Source organism: Pteropus alecto, unplaced genomic scaffold (genome assembly GCF_000325575.1).
Source record: "Pteropus alecto unplaced genomic scaffold, ASM32557v1 scaffold3, whole genome shotgun sequence".
Classification (NCBI taxonomy): domain Eukaryota; kingdom Metazoa; phylum Chordata; class Mammalia; order Chiroptera; family Pteropodidae; genus Pteropus; species Pteropus alecto.
Genome location: NW_006442484.1, coordinates 30864486 through 30872465, shown reverse-complemented (window position 1 = coordinate 30872465; position 7980 = coordinate 30864486).

Sequence of the window (7980 nt, the reverse complement as noted above, 5' to 3'; positions counted from 1 at the left end):
AGATTTTCCCAATTCTTCTACTTAATAGTGTTGTAAAGAAGAACCAAGAATTTCAGGGCCTTTGGGCCTTGGATCAGTGGTTTTTGGTACAGAGCAGAACTCAGTAGGCATTTCTTAAACTTTTTTCTTCCTTTGGCGGATAGTGATGAGGTTCAATTTTTAGTTTTAAAATAATATATTACCTTAAAAGTTTCTCAGATAAAAAATAAAATATTAATTTTTAAGGTCCTGGGTCTGCTATACGTAAGTTATACCACAGCCTCTAGGATTCTACCCAGCACTAACTTTTAGCAAGAAAATAATGCTATGGAAGCCACTGAAGAAGGTCTGAGCTGTGGCTCAGTGCCCTGATCCTTGGGCATTAGAGGTCCAGTGAGCTTCACCTCCGGACAACTGTGAATTCATAGAATGGAGTATGGATACCATCTTCTTCGTTCATCCTGGTGAATTACGGACCGACTGCAGTCATTGAAATTTAAAATGTTACTGTTTCTTAAATGCAGAGTTATAACAGTCAATCGCCATGAGAATTCTGGGGCTGTTATTTTTACTTTGCCTCTCCTCCTTTTTAAAAAAGGCATGTTTTGCGGGTCGGGGAAAAAGAGAGAAGGCAGAGCTCCGTGGTAATTTAGGTTTTTGTTTGTTTTGTTTCTCTTTTTACCAGATGCGTTTCTCTGCAGGTAACTTTGAGGGACGAAAGTCGGTGGCTATAAAAGACATTAAATAATAAGCGAAATGTTTAACACCCTGACTTTTTTTTTAAAAAGATGAGGCTTTCCTTTTTTATTTTCACAACTTCTGTTCAACCAAAGCCCCGCACACTAAAAAGCAAAGAGAAAGAGAAAACTTTAGAAATTCTGGAAGTCTGCAGAGCCGTCAGTGCTCATCTCCCAGGTGTCTGCAGCCCCAAGACAATTACATTCTGACTCAGAATCCCCGAGAGTTCAACCTAGAAACGAACTCTGTTGCGGATTCTCCCTTAAGGAAGCGGCTGCGCATCACCCGAGGCCAACGAGGTGTCAGGGAGTGCGCCTCCCGAGAATTTGGGGTAAAAGGAGGGAGTGATGACCCTTTCCCATGCCTGCGTGCAGACTGCACCGCCTCCACGAACATTCAATTGTAATACCTAAGTTGCACAGTGGCTAGTGCTTTTTCTGCTTCACATTTACCAAGTCGCTTTCCAACTCCCGGCTGTGCATCTGGGTTGTGCGGGGAAAGAGCCTCGCATGCATCTTCCTTGGATCTTCCGAGATCAGCACAATGGAGGACTTTTCCTGTCATAGTCTCTCTAGGAGTAAAGCCCCGGAAAAGCAACAGACACGCAGCATTGCAAAAGTCAGATCTTATAGGGAACTTCTTTAGAAAGAGATTAAAACTTTATAATGGGGGCTTCATATTGCACTCCTCTCCTCATGTCCTCTTAAGAATTTCAGTTACTGTGTATCGTTCCAGCTACAGAAAATATATAATCATTGTTCCATGACCATGCATTTCTTAGCTCTGAGAGAAGGTCTAATTTTAAGTCTTCACCGTGTCTAGACCCACTTTGAGTGGTTGCTTAGAACGCCCTGACTTTATGGAGAAATGCCCTTAATTCAAAGCACAGGTGAGCTGCGCTACAGCCTGCTGCTTGCTGGGTTCCGCTTCTCCGACGCCAGGGTGACCGCCTCAGTCTCTCTAGGTACTCGGGTGGCCCCTCGCTCTGACCTTCGCTTTCAGGGGAAGAGAGAGAGATTGAGCGCGACAGAGTTTGAGTCTTTGGTCCTGATTTTAACAAGAGCGAGACGCCTGGCTCAGTAAGCTGTTAGTACCCTGAAATGAGAGCGGCACCCAACGACCTCATCTCGTGTATTTCTTTTCGGTGCTCGATTCTATCCCTAGAGTTTGGGTGCCCTTGCACTAAAAACACGGACCTTTAGTCTTAGGCAACACCTGTTCGCAGCGTGCAAGTAGCCCGACAAAGAGAAACATATTCTTGCCAACTTAAGAATGTCACTTAAAGGTTCAATTTCGCTTTGTCTTGTGAATCTCTTGGCTTTGCCGGTGTCAGTGCGTCAACGCGAACATCCAATTATCTAATTATTTTAAACCTAGGCGTCGGTGGTGAATACTTCCAAGATACAAACAAGTCTGTGAGGGAAAAGTTTTATTTCATTGTCATGTTTTGATCACAGAGTTTACAGCACAGGATCCAGTTCCATCCCGCCAGGCCCTATATAGAGTGCCGACACCAGAGCACCTCTAGGCATCGCGCGTGCTGCGCATCTTCGCGCCACCAGCATCCTGCCTAGCTTGGCACACTTGTCCGTTTCCTTTTTTATCCGCCGCGCGGCAGCGCGGAGATGGCTGCGGAGAGTAAGGGCTGGGGTCTTCCGGACGGGAATCGCCTCTCTCAGTGAGAGAGGCGCCTGTCTCGAGGCCGTGTGTACCCAGAGCTACCTCCAAATGGAGACAGTTCTATCAAGGTGGGAGAGGAAAGGAGGGTATCTAGTCTTGTGGATTAAAATAACAAAAAAAAATTTTTTTTTCAGTATAATTCCGATAGTAGAACAGAGATCTGGGAGTATCTCTAAGACATTCTCCTCCAAAAGGGTTTTAAGGATTTTTTGCCCTCTTCCCCATCCCTGTCTCCACTATCCAGGAACAGGAACTGTCATTTCGTGGACGAGCATGGGAATTTCTCAGCAATCAAAGCTCCTCCGGCATACTGCGAGCCAGCACTCGACTCACTTTTAGAGTCCTACAGAGGAGGGATGGGGTCGGAGGTCCAGTCAATCCTTTCTCCCCGTAGATCTCAGTCACGACTTAAAAAGAGCACCCGGTTGCAACAGTCTTCGGAATAGGTTCTTCTTAGACACGTGCAACTGACAGAACTCGAACCAGAGCGATCACGTTTCGCATAGCTGCATTTTTTTAGTTTTAGTTGATACTGGCCGACTTTACTGATAAAGCAATATATGAATTCCAAACAGGGCCATCGTTTTTTAGTAATTCGTTCTTAATAACAAAATAAACACAAAAATATCTGATTTTCATTTTTACTTTTTAATTTTACCAGAAACCCCAATTTGAATACATAACCGTTTAGGATGGCGAGGCTGTCATTTAAAGCCATTTTCCCTTATTGTGTTTCCTGAACATGCTTGCAAACGACCGCTGGGGCCCAAAAAGTCTTTCCTCTGACTTTGACTCTTCATTTCCTTATAGACGTTCCGGTTTCCGTCGGAGGGCGCCTGTAGGAGCTGTCCCGGAGCAGGCTCGGAAGGCCCCACCCCACGCCCGGGGCGTAACGAGAGCCGCACCCCTAGTCCTCAGCCATGCTGTGCGCTCCGAGCCCAAAACATGGTGGCAGAAAACTCCGGAGAGCGAACCTCCAGGTTCTAACTCCCCTTCCCTCGGCTCTTCACTAGGCTCCCCTCCCAGCGGTGTCTGATTTTCGAGGCCCGGGAATTATTGGACAGAATGTGTGTCTGTTTGTGGTTCCGCGGGGGGCGAATGTGGAGACGCAAGCTCTCCTGTTCTGTCCATTGCGTCTTGGAGACTTTAGAGTTTGATTTTTCAGATTGCACCGGGAGACTTTGCAGAGGGGGGGCGGGGGGGGGAATGGGGACGAACTCGCTCAGGTTAACTCTCTGTCTCCTCCGTTTCCAGCCCTATCCACCCAGCTGCTCCCCGCTTTCCCCACCAGCTGTTCTATGTCCCACAGGGCCAGAGGCCGCAACAGGTTCCGGTCGCCGCTTGGCCAGGTCCCGTGCGTCAGGGCGCAAGGACCTGCGCCTGAGTGCTCCCACTCCCAGGCCTCTCCTGCACCCATCGATCAGTGGTCAGTCTTGGGTCTCCCCAAGATGCGAGTGGCGCTGGAGTGTCCATACACACCACTCTGGGAAAAGACTTTTCTAGTTGTGGGGGCACACAAAGGGGCGGGACAGTGGCACTACAGCGAGATTCAGAGGCGCCTCCGCACTACGGGAAGGGCCGAGAGAGGGGTCCACATACCCATGCCGCACGCGTGCCACGTGCTCAACTCCGAAGCTCGGAGGAGCGATTGCGCACACCTTTGCCTGCTTTCAGGTCACCTCTCCTCGCCACGCGTGTTAGGAACCCTAGGCCTGGGCGCCAGAGGTAGCCGCTTGTCAAGTGGCTAGAAGAGTGCTGCGCCCTGTGGGGCTCAGGGGCAGCCAGTCCTCTTATCCTTCTGCGCGGTGCGCGCTCTTTCCTCCCGTGGAGACCCGGACTGCCTGCGGCTGGCTGCCCTCTTTTCGGCTTACCCTAGCTCTGTTTGTCGTGCTCAGCTGGACTGGGCAGAGCGCCGAGCAGGGACCCGGCTCCTTGGAGAGATTTGTTTTCACGCTTTGCTCCGCATTTCCTCAGACCCAAGTTGATCTTTCTAACTCCTATATCTTTATATTTCTATAGAAACTTGTGTTTAGAGAAAAAAGGATTTCCGGGATATGCGCCACCTGTAGTAACAGATACAGTGCCGAATTTCCGTTAGAGACTTTCCCTGGGACAGTAGAGGGTGGTCTATGGGCTGCCGCGCCTGTCCTCCTCCGGTACTAGGGAGACTTCCAGAGGGACTGAGTCTGCTAAGATTTTCTACCTTCGGAACCTTGCAGGAGAGGATTGTGCTGACTGTCTCAAGTTAAATTGGACTTTTGAAAAGGTTATGGGGTAGAGAGAGGGAACACTTCCCATCAGTAGGCTACAAGTAGGCCAGTGTTTTTAAAACTGAGGGTTCTGACCCATTAGTGGTTTGTGAAATCAATATAATGTGTTGTGATCAGAATTTTTCTTTCAAAGAAATGAACGAATAACAGAATGGAAACCATGAGTGCTTTGCATAAAGTAGCAAAAGTATAAAAATCTAAGCATTGTTTGCTAAAACTTTACTTGGGCCACAATATAAAATGTCTGTATGAGTGTGTCTCAGTCAAAAAGTTTGAGAGCCACTGCTGATGGACCAGTGAAGGAGACATCTGAAGTGCAGGAGCATGGCTGCCTGTACTGAGAGAGGCTGATAAGGGAATTTCAGCAATGTAGGTTTGGTAATCAGTCCTCTCTCTTTTTTTCCTTTTTATTCCCCATGTCCTTCCTCCCCGTTGCCAACTCCCATAGGTTCCACATCTCTTTGTCCTCTGGCCTGTCACATGGTTGGACTCTTGCTAAGTATCCTGCGTAAGAGCCAGGAGACAAGCACATAAAACTACTGTCTTTTCCTCTCCCTTGGCACCTGGGAAGAGAGTGAACAGTGATGATGTTCAAGGGAGGGGAGTGAATGTCACATTGTCCACTCACCACATGCCACACCTTCTCATTTATATGCTATTGCCCAACACAAGGAAAGAAGCAAAAGCTTTTGAGGGAAATAGGTAGTGATGGATAAAGGGATTGATAAAGATAATGGGTAATACTGTCAAAGATCAGATGAGCAGGGCCTGAGGAGATGAAAGAAGAGGGGGAAACTTGAGGATTTATTTAATCAGAGTGCTAACACTAAAGGCATTGGAAGAAGAGGACTAAAAGACCCTGACGCCAGGGCACCAATAATAATGTAGATGGGTTTGAAGAAAAAAGAAGAGATAAATGAGAACAAATAAAAAGGCACATGAAGAATGCTGGGGAGTGAGTGGACAGGTATTAGATGAAAGTTGGATGGGGAAGCCATGGAAGATTTTGTAAGGAGAGGGTGGCTTTAGGTGTGAAAGCCTTGGGCTAATGGAGACCACACAGACATTTCAAGTTATGTTATAAAGGAATGAAAAGAAACAAAACCATTAGCATGAAAATGTGTATGTTCTGTCGTTCCATCTAGTTGAAGGGCTTTGAAAGCAAGCTTGTTTCCTAAGGGGTGCTGTATTCTTCACATGGTGGTGGTGGTGGGGGAGTGTAGACTTGAAAGATCTGGACCAATGTGAAAGGCAGAGGCAGTTGGCATATGAGGCCAGCTTCCATGGTTTCTGAGGTTCCTCTATCACAGTAACTCTACTTAAATAGGTAGCAAGGCTAGATCTCATCTCATGTAATCTCCAATCTGTGAGATTCAAATAATTAATTTCATTTTATATATGAGGAGATGAGGATCAAAGGTGTTGTTAAATGTCTTGACTATCACTAGATGGGATAGTGGAATTTGAACTCAGAAGCAGGACATGCAATTCCAACTGCCTTGCCTTTCTGCTACTTTGTCCAGAGGGATTGTACTTTTCTCCATCTTTCTGCAGACACTGACTACAAGTTTCTGCTGAAAGTTGAGATTGTTGTTTGGGGTGTTATTTCAGGTGTGTTCGGACTCCTATGACACCATCATGGGGGTAGTGATCATAGTATAGCGCTTTTGTCTCTTTTTAAAGAGAATAACACTTCTCTTAGATTGCTTTTCAAAGTATGTGCATGAAGGAGTTTTGAGTTGCTTGCTTACTGCCCAAGAAAAGAATGGGAATAATTGCTTCATGTGTTTTTGTCACTGAGAAAATCACATTAAAGGTAGTAAAGAAGAAAAACGTTTTTCCTCCTCAAGCTCTTTGAGTTTCCTTATATTAATCATTTGATTTTTAGCCAGCTTCTAGGTTTCCTATCAGAAAAACCAAATTGCACATCAGTAAGTTCACTTTAGTCACAGCCCTGAGCAGACCACTTTATAAAAACCAACTGTGCACAAGCCATTTACTCTTTCTTTCTGCATCTCCAATGTTTGTGGTCTACAATATTTAACTGTTATTAACGTTTTATTAAAAGCTACTCTCATGAAAGTCTACCAAATGGCATAAATAGATTTCGCTTGGAGTGTCAAGCTGAGAGTAATATTTCTTCAGAAGACTATCTGCATCTAACTTGGTGTGGTCAAAGGTTTGCAAAAATAGTCTTATTATATTACAAAATTTATTAGAATATACACACTTGACAAACAAAATATGGTGGATTTAGGTCAGCTGTTTGCTTATACAATAGATTTTGTTCGTCTTTGACATTTAATTTAAGCTTCTCTTATCTGAGGGCTGGGAATAGAATAAGTATGTTCTGCATGTGTTATGCTTCTTGTTTTATAAAACTTACTTGTTTGCAGCAATCCGGAAATAATTCACAGTCAGTGACTTAGGGACAAGGAAGCCTTGTGAGATGTTCTGAAAGTGCCTTTCTGAAATGAAGTTTTGAAAAGTTGAATTATGGAGACCCTAACAGGGTTTTCATTTTTGAGGAATGTAGATAGCTACATTTGCTTTCTTGGTCGTTTGCTTAATTATCCTCCTTGCATACTGAATTGATACTGCTAAAAACAAGCTTCCAGAAATCCATAATGAATCTATTTGATGCCAAGAATCCGTGTTCTGTGTAATTGTCCTGCTCTCAGTAGTGCTCGGCAGAATGTGCATGGGCCACGTGTGTGGAAACATCAAAAATATTAGACACATCAGTGACTTATTTTTAATGTATCTGAGAAAAATAAAGCCTGCTGCTGTAAAATCTGCACTTGCAGATGTGTTAGCCCCCAATAACCTTTAAAATTGGCCGTGGTGTGGTGGGAGATGTTGATATTCATGAGTGTTTTGACATGTTTGACATTTTATGTATGGTGAACTGCTCTGTCTGTCTTGCAATTTTTTCTCCAATAGTGCATATTTTGTTACTAAAACGCATTTTTTGGTGTTTATATTTGGGGTCTATAAGTCTGCTTATTGGATGAATGATTTGTTATTTATGCAAATAATATTATAATGAATCAAACTATTACTATTTTTTCATGCTATGACCATAAGAAGAGGGTTTGTATCCAAAATGAGATAATTTGATTTTTAGTTTTTAAAGAAAAATATATGATAAAGGATATTTGATACATGTCAGACATCTCAAATTTACTACAGTCCTGGATTAGCAAATAAGGAAAAGCAATTCTATGGAATTATTATGCTCTCAGAAGCTGAGGAATTTGTGTACCAGAATCTGATGTAATGAATAGAGGTTTTGAAATCAGTCTGAATAGCC